The sequence below is a fragment of the Schistocerca gregaria genome, chromosome X (genome assembly GCF_023897955.1).
Source record: "Schistocerca gregaria isolate iqSchGreg1 chromosome X, iqSchGreg1.2, whole genome shotgun sequence".
Classification (NCBI taxonomy): domain Eukaryota; kingdom Metazoa; phylum Arthropoda; class Insecta; order Orthoptera; family Acrididae; genus Schistocerca; species Schistocerca gregaria.
The window spans coordinates 285,144,703-285,158,211 of record NC_064931.1 but is presented as its reverse complement, the minus strand read 5'-3'; the positions used below and the strand labels follow the sequence as shown (position 1 = coordinate 285,158,211).

The following is a 13,509-nucleotide window of genomic DNA, read 5'->3' as shown; positions in this document are numbered from 1 at the left end:
TAAATAAAAAAATAGAAAAAAAAAGTTGGTAGAGCACTTGCCCGCGAAACGCAAAGGTCCCGAGTTCGAGTCTCGGTCGGACACACAGTTTTAATCTGCCAGGAAGTTTCATATCAGCGCACACTCCGCTGCAGAGTGAAAATCTCATTCTGGAAACATCCCCCAGGCTGTGGCTAAGCCATGTCTCCACAGTATCCTTTCTTTCAGGAGTGCTAGTTCTGCATGTTTCGCAGAAGAGCTTCTGTAAAGTTTGGAAGGTAGGAGACGGATAATGGCAGAAGTAAAGCTGTGAGTACCGGGCGTGAGTCGTGCTTCGGTAGCTCAGTTGGTAGAGCACTTGCCCGCGAAAGGCAAAGGTCCCGAGTTCGAGTCTCGGTCGGACACACAGTTTTATTCTGCCAGGAAGTTTCGACTTAAAAACTGTTTTTGCAACATCATCAGTTAAAGTCAAAGTCATTGAAAAGCATGATCAACCACCAGTACTCTTCCCGAAGCGCATTGTGGGGTCACACAGCTGGCTGCGAAAATTACATCAGCAAAACGAAACCTTGATGAAGATAAGTGACTTCGCACTTGCCTCATTCCATGAGTGCAAATATGGCCCATGATTACCATTTTAGGAGAGTTCTGCTCTAAGTTGAAGACATTTCATTCTGCACCTCTAAGTTGAAGTGTACCCTTTCAAGCCATGTGGAGGAGTCTTCTTTATGATACCCTAAGGAGAAGTGTTCACTATCATTCCTGTGGCCCAGGTGCTCTCTTATTCTCCTCTACAGAAACTGAACTGGCTCAGCCAGCACCGGAACATTGCCGGAAATTTACGAAAGACCGTGCAATTTCCAACCAATAATAATTTATTAAACGTATAAACATGTAAACAAATTCCGTGCTCTTACAGTTTCTGCCATGGTTAACCAATGAAGGACGTTTCTCCCTTAGAGCGAGCTAGAAGGCAGAGGGTCTCCTCCATTATGTGACAGATTTCTAGTTACAGCCAATGAGAAGGTAAAACGTACACCTGCTTAGAAAAAGATGAACCAATCATGGACCTCCTTACCAAATTTTGAACAAAAATTCCAGCTGGTCTCCTTTAGTCCTACCAAGTGGGTCCCACACCGGCAGTGTCGTGTTTTCTCTCCTCCTTTAGATCTTATCTTTGTTAAAAGTCATTTTTTGCACTTCCTGCACAATGAAATGTTATAATGGGCTGGACTGCCCTCACTTGTCACTCTCACTGCATTTTGCCAGCAGAGTGCACGCCTCAACGTGTAACCGGCCAAGACTACACTTGCAGCAGAAATATTTGTTCGACCCTTTTTCTGTCAGATAAAAGCTCCAGGCTGCAGCACATTACAAGAATCTGTCACTGTACCAAAAGGAAAAGAGACACAGCTAATTAGATTTGCAACCACTGGCATTTGTTGTTATTGCTTGCAGCTTTCATGGAGCTTTAGTGATTTCTTTTGACGTAGTACTCATATCTGCATATTGAGTTACTAAACAGATTATGGAACTGCTTTGAAGAAAACTAGCATGTAACACTCAGCCTTTGTCTGTTGGTTCAGTAGTTACAGAAGTTTGTAGAGAGCGGATCTCCGGTTGATGCCCAGCTTCTTGACTTCCATAATGCCTTCATACAGGTCTGCATATAAATATAGTTGGCAAAGCTTTGTGGTAGTCGAAAGAGCCATACAGTCTGATTTAAGTCTTTGTAACAAACCAAACCCAGGATGTCAGTCTTGATTGGGAGACCCTGTGCAAGAGGCACCTGACATACCTGAAGATACCATTAGGTTTAATGATACACCTAAACGACTAGAAAGATACCTGCCTCCATCCCCAAGGTCACTACTGCAAGCCTTTGTGGTGGTGCTCGACTCAGAGAAAATCTGGCTGAAGTTCTTGTGGTGGATGAAATTTTCGCAGCCACACATCGTCTCATGAGTGTAAATACCATGGGGTGTTGGTGATGATTTGGGCAGCCGTATCGTGGTTTTTCATGGGACCCATGGTTACTCTGCAAGGTCACACTACTGCCAAGGATTAAGTGACCATTTTGGCTAGTCAGGTCCAACCCAGGGTTCAATATTTCTTCCGCAATGGTTATGCTAGATTCCAAGACAACAAGGCTCCTGATACAGGCCGGGTTTTGTGAGCACAATGATGTACAATAGTTTCACATCTTCCCTGGTCACTACAGTCGCCCAATCTCAGTATGACTGAGCCTTTTTTGTCCTCTTTGGATAGCTGTGCGAGTGGTCGCTATCCACCTCCGTCATCGTTACATTCACTTGCCACTATTTTGTAGAAATGATGGTACAGTATTTCAATATTATAACTACACAGGACCTGTATTTATCGATTCTGAGACGACTGCATGCTGCTTTGAAAACGGTATAAGATGATTTAATCTTTAACATGATGACCTTACAATATGAACTACTGCTTTTGTGAGTGACGCAAGCATGGATCGTGTGAAACATGTGAGATTTCGGTTGAGCATTTAAACATTCTTCAGATCCTACACAAACTATTCCCTGTGACCTACAGCGATAGATAGCTCCCCATAACATCATCCTAAATAAAAGGAAACAAAGTCACCCAACGGAAAACAGTTTGTCTAATCAAATTACCAGAGGTGACCCAATGGAACTCAAAATTCGAAGAATCACAACTCATATAGAAATGTTGATATTGGAGTCCATCAAACTATCAAAAGAAACCTAGGGTCACTCTAACAACCTGATTTATTGCTGAAGCATATCAAAAATTTTTATGCACTGAATCAAGAATATCATCAAATGTTTTTTGTTCCAGTCTTTGATCACAGTATCAATTCTTTTGACGATGACCGGTTTCAGTCAGTAATGACCATCCTCAGATCTTTGCTACACCATGTCCTAAAGTGATAAGGCCGTAATGGCATCGTCAAAACATATAAATATACTCAGCTCAGCATCGTCACATAGATCTAAAGTAAAGTGTAGAATAGGCCACATCGTCCGCAGAGTCATTTTTGCAACTGGCTGCTATAAAAAAGAGATATTCGCAAAGTAGGTAACATGGATAAAACACTCGAAAAGAGGAGACCAACATCGAAGACAGTATACAGAAAATTAACAGTGCAATGAGAATGTGGCTCTCTTAGAAAACGTAAAATAGTTTGATAAGATTAGAGTAAACATTATGGGTGATGCTGGTGTGATATGTAGACAACACTAACAATGAAGTAACGAATTTCCCACAGTGAAACACAGAGTTGAGCTATTCATATAATTGCGTTTAGCAACGAGGAGGGTTCGAATCAGCCCGTTTACTGACGACTGTGTGGTGAAGCTCGTTTATAACAACATAAACCATATATAAAACAGAAACCTAGCCACATTGCTGTGTTGTTAATGTTAACGTACAACAAACGAAGTCGAGAAATAACCGAGTTATTGATGGCAGCCTAGAAGGGAAAATTAAAGTACATTAATGTTGTCAATATCACGTGCCGTCACTGAATGGAACAGTTTTTTTCCAGACAAGACGCTGCACATGCCGTTGACATTTGCTCTGTTGTGGAGATATCTTCAGAGCAACACAGACACAAAGTGGTGTAAGAAATCAAATGAAATGTAATTGCTCTGAAACTAGTGACTGGAGACCACGTGTTTCTTATGCCACAATACCGAGAAAATGTCTTAAAAACCTCAAAATTTTTGTCGGTGGTGTTCGTGTTAACAATGTCGACCGAGTAGTCCTAATACAAATGTGTATAGTTTAAACAATTCTTTTAGTTTGTTTTGTTCCAGAGTTTTACTCATCTCCAACATATTATTAACGAGAAAAGCTAAAAGCACAGTTTGTTTCAAAAAGAATGATCTGATTTTGGACGATAATAATTACGAAACATGGGACGTACCGGAAAGGAAATGTGTGCTCTTTCAATGAGCGTGGTCTAGAGTTTCAGAAAATAGCCATTAGATGTCCGTTAGCGCATCTTCTCAGTTTGCAGTCAGTGATAAATAAGATGGCGTTTTGTGAGCTGCAGTTTGCAGAAAGTGAGTCAGTGATTTCGGTCCTGCGAGCTTTCCGTCGGGGTTTGTAATTCATCCGACTGCACCCAAAAACATTCGTCATAGGTATCACCCATTTGAAAAGACAGATTCTAAGTCGACCTTGTACAGGAAAAAACAGTGACTGGAAAGAGCTATCTTCAAATGCAACAGAACCGGCTTTTTCCACAACTGCAGGAGGACTCCGATAACTTCATTTCCCTGCGTGCACCTGATGTTTTTCTGAACAGATAATAAACTTGACAACATGTTTAACCGACTTTTTGTTATCATTGAGAAACCACACACCTTGGATGACTATTTCCTGGTCTGGTGTGCTCCCACCCTACATAGAGAGAAAGATGGTCTGTTAACCAATAAATTTTTCATAACAGCCGGCCGCGGTGGCAGTGCGGTTCTGGCGCTGCAGTCCGAAACCGCGGGGTTGCTACGGTCGCAGGTTCGAATCCTGCCTCGGGCATGGGTGTGTGTGATGTCCTTAGGTTAGTTAGGTTTAAGTAGTTCTAACTTCTAGGGGACTTATGACCTAAGATGTTGAGTCCCATAGTGCTCAGAGCCATTTTTTTTTTTGTTTCATAACAGTATGAATGTACAGAAACACAGGGTGTTTCAGTCAGTAATGACCATCCTCAGATCTTTTCTAAACCATGTCCTAAAGTGATAAGGCCGTAATGGCATCGTCAAAACATATAAATATACTCAGCAAAGCATCGTCACATAGATCTAAAATAAAGTGTAGAATAGGGCACATCGTCCGCAGAGTCATTTTTGCAACTGAATGAAAACAATAGATTCAGTTGGTTGTTGTCCGACTCCGGTAGCTGAGTGGTCAGCGCGACAGCAAGTCAATTCTAAGGGCGCGGGTTCGATTCCAGGCCAAGTCGGTGATTTTCTCCGCTCAGGGACTGGGCGTTGTGTTGTCCTAATCATCATCACTTCATCCCCATCGACACGCAAGTCGCCGAAGTGGCGCCAAATCGAAAGACTTGCACCCGGCGAACGGTCTACCCAACGGGAGGCCCTAGTCAAAAAAAATGTGTGTTCAAATGGGTCTGAAATCTTATGGGATTTAACTGCTAAGGTCATCAGTCCCTAAGCTTACACCCTACTTAACCTATATTATCCTACGGACAAACACACACACCCATGTCCGAGGAAGGACTCGAACCTCCGCCAGGACCAGCCGCACAGTCCATAACTGCAGCGCCTGAGACCGCTCGGCTAATCCCGCGCCTAGTCACACGACATTTTTTTATTTGGTTGTTGGAAAACAATCGACTCATTCGGTTGTAGTTATACGTACCGGCTGAATTATTCATTCTTTCTTTTGAGTGAAACTATTCTGTGAGAGCAGGCGAATGAAAACAATCGACTCAGTCGGTTGGACTACCCATTCATTGTTTCGACTGAAACTAGTCTGTAGGAGCAATCGAGTGAAAACAATTGTTCGGTTGGTCGGACTACTTATTCATTGTTTTGAATGAAACTAGTATGTGGGAGCAATCGACTGAAAACAATCGTGTCAGCCGGTTGTAGTTTTACCTGTCGGTTGGATTATTTTTCATTTATTTTTTTCGAGGAAAGTAGTCAGTGGGAGCAATCGAATGAAGAGATTCGAAACCATTGAAGTTTTACATGTTGAGTGAATTACTCATTCTTTCTTTTCAAGTGAAAACAATCAGTAGCTTTTCCGTTGGTTGAACCAGGTACCCAGTCTTTTAATTAAAATTGTTCTTTACTATTTTAACTGACCGAGCTATCCATTTATTTTTCTGAGTGAAACCAGCCTGTCCTTAGATGAACTAAAGCAGTTCTAGATTTTATTGACAGATGGTGGTCCTAAATGAATTGGTATCTCAGGGATATGCCAAAGTTAACATAAGCAGTATACATGTTCATTTAATTATGAACTGAACGGATAAAATTTTTCATCATTCAGTACTGATTTATATACTGTTGTGGATCAGATTGTTCCAGGTGCCATTAATGCGCAAGTAATTAATCTGACGTATCACTGGGGCAATCCTGGCATCACTTAAATTATCGACGTCGAAAACCCCGGACATGTGAGTGAAATCGGATTCTTTTCCCGGGCACAAACAGTCTGTAGATGATAAGTTGGCCAATGGCCACGATTTTCCTACACTTTTTATTTTCAGACAGTAAGCAATATGTGTACCAAGTTTGGCTGAAATCGAGCCAGGAGTGTAGGAGGAGCTCTTTACCAGTGGCTTTGCCCACATAGACGTATGTACATTCTCTGATGAACCAAAATAATAATTAGATATCTACACTCAGGTCATGTAACTCGCTTAAATAACGTACCGATGATTTGCGAACGCGATAATGGCATTCGATAGCGACCCACGAAGGTTCCATAGATTTAACATCGGGTGAATTTGGTCGCCGAGACATCAACGTTGAGTTCACTACAATGCTCCTGGAACCACTGTAGCACAGTTCTGGCTCTGAGACACGGACAATTATACTGTTGAAACGCGATATCGCCGTCGAGGAAGACATCAAGCATATAGCGCCTAGTGGTAGCTTCACTGTCCTTCTACGTCTTTCTATAATTGCTCCCGCCAGTAGCATGTGAACATTCGACAAGTTTCGCCCTAGACACTCGTTCACAGGCGTTATAGTAATCTGCTCTTTGTCAAAGTCGCCAACGTTACTGTGGGCAGTGTTCATAATTTGCTGGGTTGTCAGTGTATATTTCACGCATATTTAACATATTTCACACTTTTTTTTACACATATTTCACCAGCAATCCTAGCAGATTTCACTGTGCAATTTAATTTTCACGCAGCTCAAGGTTTCTAATGCCATATTTCCAGAGCTATCTGTCGGACAGTGACATAATTTTGCAGGTACATCCAATGGTATATTTGTTCACTCTCTGCGAAAACTGATGCGAACAGAGTAAGCAGTAAAGAGAAAAACGTCACACATTACGTGGCAGGTTTCTCGCATCTCAATGTTTGTGACGTTATATTTCCTTAAGTGTGCGTAGCATAATGATATATTTTTGCAGGTACATATAGTCGTTTATGCAAATACTTTTTTTTTCAAAATTTGATGCGGGTAGCGTAATAGCAACGAAGTAACAAATTAAAAGGTCATGCTTGATGGGGAAGTTTTACTGCGGGAAAAGCGTAAATGTAGTATGCGATAAGCTACTTCGCTTTCGTCATTTATTGGCGGGAGGGGCTGAGCGAGGAAAAGTCTCATAAAAGTTTGAAATTATGTGTAAAGCTTGTTGGAAGTCACTGCGTGCTTTCATTATCAAATACTGGGTGAATTTAATCTGGCTATTTGCGCACCGTGAGCTACGCTTCTTCTCCACCCCACCACTTTGAGACGTACGTGATTCTTACTCTCACAGTGATTCTTTCCAGACAGTAAGTGATATGTGTATCAAGTTATGTGGAAACCGATCTCGTTGTTTAGGAGGAGGTGAAATGAAATGTCGTGTGGCTAGGGCCTCCCGTCGGGTAGACCTGTCGCCTGGTGCTAGTCTTTTGAGTTGACACCTCTTCGGCGAGTTGCGTGTTGATGGGGATGATATGATGATGAAGAAGACAACACAACACCCAGCCGAGAATCGAATCCGGGCCCCTACGCAAGGTATTCAAGCGGGCTGACCACCCAGCTACTATTCTTTTATCTCATTTCGTTCTATATTTCGTTAAACGTCGGACGTCCGATGACATCCATTTAGATTCTTCGTTGCTCCGTTCACTCAGTTTTTTTGTTACAGAGGGTAGCTACCCCTCTAAATGAACACACTGAGCTACAGTGCCGGCTATCGAGGTGGGCTAGGTGGAGTTCCGGAACGTACATACATACACACATACATACATACACACACTTTTAAAATATGTATGGATAACATGTAAATCGTAAGTGCGCAAACACCTCGATAGCTAAAGGTTTACCAACAAAGCTAAAGGTTTACCAACTGTAAAGTAATACAAACCTGTTGTGACTAATGAGATGTACACGAAAAAGAAAAAACAAATTTGTAAGATAGAGAAAAGGCTCTATAGTGCTATAACGACTTTCGGAAACGAAATGGAGATTATCTGGCAAATACACTTCCGGAAAAAATGCAGCACCCTCAAGCACTATATTTAGTGACACCAGGGTAAAATATGTGCATACTGAGCGGTTGTAATCTTATTGATCCATTTTTCACAGTTATCGGTAATCAAATGGCGCTCTACAGACCTGTCTGTGTGCCTCTGGAGGCAGTAACTGTACTGACTTTAGACGTCATCAGTATGTGCAACATTCATTCAAGGATATAACCATGCCCCTCCGACGAGTACGTACTGCTGTTGAACAACTTCAGCCATTTGAAAGGAGTCGTATTATGGGCCGGTTGGAAGCTGAATGGACGTATCGATGGGTTTTTTTGTATTATTGGGGGCAATATATCGATGGTGTGTCGCTGCATTCGCCAGTGGTCTGTGGAACAGCCACAAAAACGTAGACCAGGTTGTGGACGTTCGCGTAGTGAAGACATACGTCAAGATCTAAACATTATGAGAGCTGTGATGGCCTACTGAACACCATCCATGGAAGAAATCGGGGCACGTGTAGCGCCTGATGTGTCACCAAGGACCGCTGGAAACTGTCTGCTTGCAGCAGAGCTAAGTTAACGTGTGTCTCTGGGCAGGCTACCACTCACATCATGACACCACCAAGCACGGTGACAATGCTGTCTTGAAAGGGTCGGATCGGCTCTATAGTGTTCAGTGATGAGAGTTGTTTCTGTCTGTACACCAGAGAAGGCTATACAAGTGACTAGGTGAGCGGCCTAATCCGGGATGCACGAGGACATGTAGGAAAGTAATGCATCCGATCTTTTAAATGTGAAATCTCTGAAAGCTTTTTAAATAAAACAGACGTTATTAACATTCTACGTCTCTATGTCTCACATTCTTAGCTCTCTGTCCCTAGAGAGCTCCGCATTGTAATGTGTAACATGACAATACGTAAAGTAATTATAAATGCGGGTGACAAACAGCTTGCTGTGACCGAGATGCGAATCCCAAAATTTTTCCACACGTGGAACACTCTATTCTTCAGCAAGATAATACCAGACCACACAGGAGCGTTGCGACATCTGCAGCCATCCGTAGTCTTGGGTTCACTGTCATCGATCACCCTCCATACAGTCCCGACTTGGTCCCATCCGACTTTCATCTATTTCCAAAACTTAAAGAACACCTTCGAGGACTTCGTTTTGATAGTGATGGAGCGGTGCAAGCAGAGGTGAAGTTGTTGCTCAGTCAAGAAAGTCGGAAGTGCTACAGTGACGGTATCAAGATGTGTTCGCCGCCAGGGTGACTATGTTGAGAATAAAATATGTAGACATGAAGAATAATGATGTAGAACGGTAATAGCGTTTGCTTTATTAAAAAGATTTAACAGTTTTCAGATTAAGAATTCGGGGGCATTACTTTTCAGTACGCCCTCGCATTCGCTCTGGACACCCAGGTCGTACCAGAGGCTTCGTGGTGTGGGGAGGTATTAATTACAACTGGCTGTCACATTTGGCGTTTCTGCAGGGTAAAGGAACCAGTGCCCACTCCATCGCACACGTTGTTATCCACACGCTACTTCCATTTCTTCAATAGGAAGGTAATGTGCTTTTCCAGCAGGACACGCCCGTGTGCGGCTGCTACGACGAAACATGCTCTTCATAGTATGGGATAACTGCCCTGGCCACCAAAACTATCAGCTCTCTGGCCAACTGGAGACGTATGTGACATGATGAAACTGGAACTCATTCGTTCTCCACAGTCTGCAAGAAAAACTGAGGAATTGCAACAAAAGGTGTAAGGTCGTAGTGGCTATCTATAGCAAGATATCATTCGGCAACTTTATGCTCATGTGCATGCGAGAATATACGCTTGCTTTCCCGCCAGAGGGTCGTATATTGAGTACTGATGCGAGCGTTTGGACGTCCATCAATGCGGTATCTGTGTTTCATTTCGTCTAAATTTATTATCCTGTTTTCCTGCAATGATGAACTACCCGTCACTTAACTCGTCAATATAATGGCCTTGTCGCTGAGTTGCACTTTTATTCAGCAATGTATTCAGACGAACTGACTGAAGAACAAATAAGAAATTTTTTGCTAGATTCTACGAGCTAAGAAACTACCTCGTCAAATATCGGTAGTCAGCGTTTGCAAAGAGGGAGGCCATGTATTAGTTGGCACAGTGGACTGGTGTCCAGCAGGAGCGACGTTAAAATCCTAATCCGGCCAACCAGATTTAAATTTTCCGTGATTTCATTAAGTTCAAATGGCTCTGAGCACTATGGGACTTAACATCTATGGTCATCAGTCCCCTAGAACTTAGAACTACTTAAACCTAACTAACCTAAGGACAGCACACAACACCCAGCCATCACGAAGCAGAGAAAATCCCTGACCCCGCCGGGAATCGAACCCGGGAACCCGGGCGTGGGAAGCGAGAACGCTACCGCACGACCACGAGATGCAGGCATTTTCATTAATTCCCTTAGGCCTAAGACAGGGTGATTCATTTGAGAAGGACACGGCTGGTTTCCTTTCGCGTCCTTGTCCAATTCCAGATTGTGTTCCATCACTAACGACTATATCGTTCATTGAAAGTTAAACTGTAATTTTCATTGCTTACAAGATTAAAATATTAAGAAAAAGGTTAGTAGCCTGAAAGGTGAATATCGGAATACCAGGTGGGACAAAAAGTAATGTGACCGATTTTCTTCCTCCCTAGGGTGAAAGCCCTGCATCCTGCTACTGCAGGCGCCGTGTGACCTTGGTCTTTCCCCACCACAACCGCAGGTGGCGGACACAATGTTTTAGTCAGGCATAGTGCTTGAAGAGGGGAACTCCAGTGTCGGCTCCTAGTCACAAAAATACAATCTCGAAGTACGGCGCAGTGGTATGCCATGTCTTTCTATGTGAAACTCTGAGAGAATGCCGCAATAACATCGGGAAGCTTCAGTAGGCTTTTGGGAACTTGGTTTTATCAGGAAGTGTTTCGTTGGCATAAAACGTTTAAGACAGAACCAATGTCGAAGATGAAAGACGCACCGGGCGACCATCAACAGAATGGACAGATGGCAACACAGTCAGGGCGAGTGAACCTGTGTGAGCTGATAGAATATTTATTTTCAAAATGGCTGTATACGAAATGAACATTAACCGGGGAGCTGGTAGACTAATATCGACTAAAAATCGTGGAATGAGAAAACTTTGCGCTGAAATGGCTCTGACAAATCTCACACAGCAACAAAAAGATCAACGGAAGACTGTTGTTGTTGATGTGTTGCAACGTGTGGAATTGGACCCAGAATTACTGAACCGAGCTATCATAGGCGATGAAACTTGATTTTTACAATGTGATCCCAAGACGAAACGTGAAAGATCGTAACGGTGTTCGAAGCAGTCGCCTAGATCGATGGAAGGGTGCATGTCGAAGTCTCAGGCGAAATGAATGTTTGTGTGTTTCTTTAACTGCATGGGTATTTAAAACAAAGAGTTGCTGCGTTTAGGCCAAACAGTAGATCAATGCTACTACTAAGAAATTCTCGGAAGAATTCGAAAATGGGTCCCTCATATTTCTTCACACATTGCTAACAGCTGTATCTCGCATCACGATAACGCACCAACCCATACTGCATCGTCTATTAGGCATTCTTTGACATCAAGTCGACTGCAGTGCGACCACAACCTCTTGATTCATCCGGAATGGAGCGATTTTATTTTTTTTTTAATCCCAAAAGTAAAGTCTGTCGTTAAAGAACACCGTTTTGCGACATTATGGGAACTCCAAACATTTGTAACAACAGATTTTGCTGCTGCGCTAGAAGATGAATTCCATAGATGCTCCCAACACCGCTGGAGTAAGTGTGTGCACGCACAAGAGAGTTCTGTGAAGGCGATACCATTCTAATCGATTAAAAATGTCAGTAAAGGAGTTTCTCCTGACCAGTCCCATTACTTTAGAGTTGCACCTCGTACACAGTGAAGAATAAATGTAGTGGATAGAAAGTGGCTGTTTTTTCGTGATTATGATTTTGAGTAGGCTATAAGAAATGAAGGCAGCTTAGGGTTTGGCTTAATGTCGACGACAAGGTCGCAAAAAACGCAGCAACTGTTCGAACTGTAAAAGGATAGAGATAGGAAATCAACTGCGCCTTTTTCAGGAACCAATCTCAGGAACAATGGAAGATCTAAATATGGAGGGCAAGAGGGGTTTGGAAACGGGTTTCGCAGGACGAGATTGCAATTTGTTAAATACTGCACCAAACTAATCGGTCTTAGCGTTGTCTTATTATTTCAAACGAATATTAGTAGGTGCCTATGGACTAACTCCAACTGCGGAGACCTCACTAATCTGTTATAACTAAGAATTCACGTGTTAAATAGTACCAAATCATATGTCTTTGCTAGTTTGCATACAGAAGTAATTTCTGTTTGTCAGATATTAGGGGTTAACCCGTTGTCATAGTGTTTACGGAAAGTAACCGATTTGGTGCAATCCTTATTAACCGTCGTGCTCTAAGGATATTTGATTTTACTCGTTGTACTCTACATAATAGTCACTGGCAAGAGTGTTTGCAGGAATTTGATTATTGTACTGGCTGATGTCTTGTGTGTCGACTAACGATTCCTTGCCCTTACATATAATACACTGAGTGTTCGTGTAAAGTCGGCACAATAGTATACTCAGTTCGTTCAGCTATCTGCTCCCGGAAGGAGATAAATGGTGGACTATATTCACTTTTTCCTGTTTCCTTGTTGCAAAAGTGTTCATCTCAAATGGCCTCACACATTAACACATTCTAAAAACAACGAATATACCTGCATTGTAGCCTTTCGTTATATTGACTTTCTATTCAATGAGCTCCTTAGCCTGTTAATGAAGCACCACTAAAGCAGCGTCCGTTTCAATAGAACAGCCGTAGTGAGAAACATATTATTACCTCAGCTTAGAAGGAGATCGTTTACTATCTGCTGTGATAACTGAAAGTAATGTGTAGAAATTGAAACTCTTTAAAGAGCCCCCACTTGTTTATTAAGTGTGTTTGGTACTAGAGTGATTTTCTATCTCAATTGTGGAGTTTAGAGGTAAGCTGATAGGGAGACCTATCGGTGTTAATCTGCACAACGGAAACTTTAAATTAATACGATCTTGAAATCTGGCCTTGTCACTCATAAATACCCCTGTGGCTAATGTTAGAATGCAAATTAAAACAATAATCATATCAGTAAAAGAAGGATCAAGGATAAACTGTAATACTACTGGAAGCACAAATGCTAGAGTTTACTACACAATTTATTTTAAATAAATGCCCAGAAATTTACCAACACAGACAGGAAGCAATACAAATCTTGTGGATTCAAACAATTGTGAAATAAATGGAATCAACTAATATTGGT

At 42.2% G+C, this 13,509-nt stretch overlaps 1 non-coding gene across 1 annotated transcript; it reads left to right on the top strand.

The window, feature by feature from the left end:
- Positions 1–310: 310 nt before the first annotated feature.
- Trnas-cga (transfer RNA serine (anticodon CGA)) lies at positions 311–385 on the top strand. Its single transcript has one exon. It is a non-coding gene; the product is annotated as a tRNA-Ser (tRNA).
- Positions 386–13,509: the final 13,124 nt, after the last annotated feature.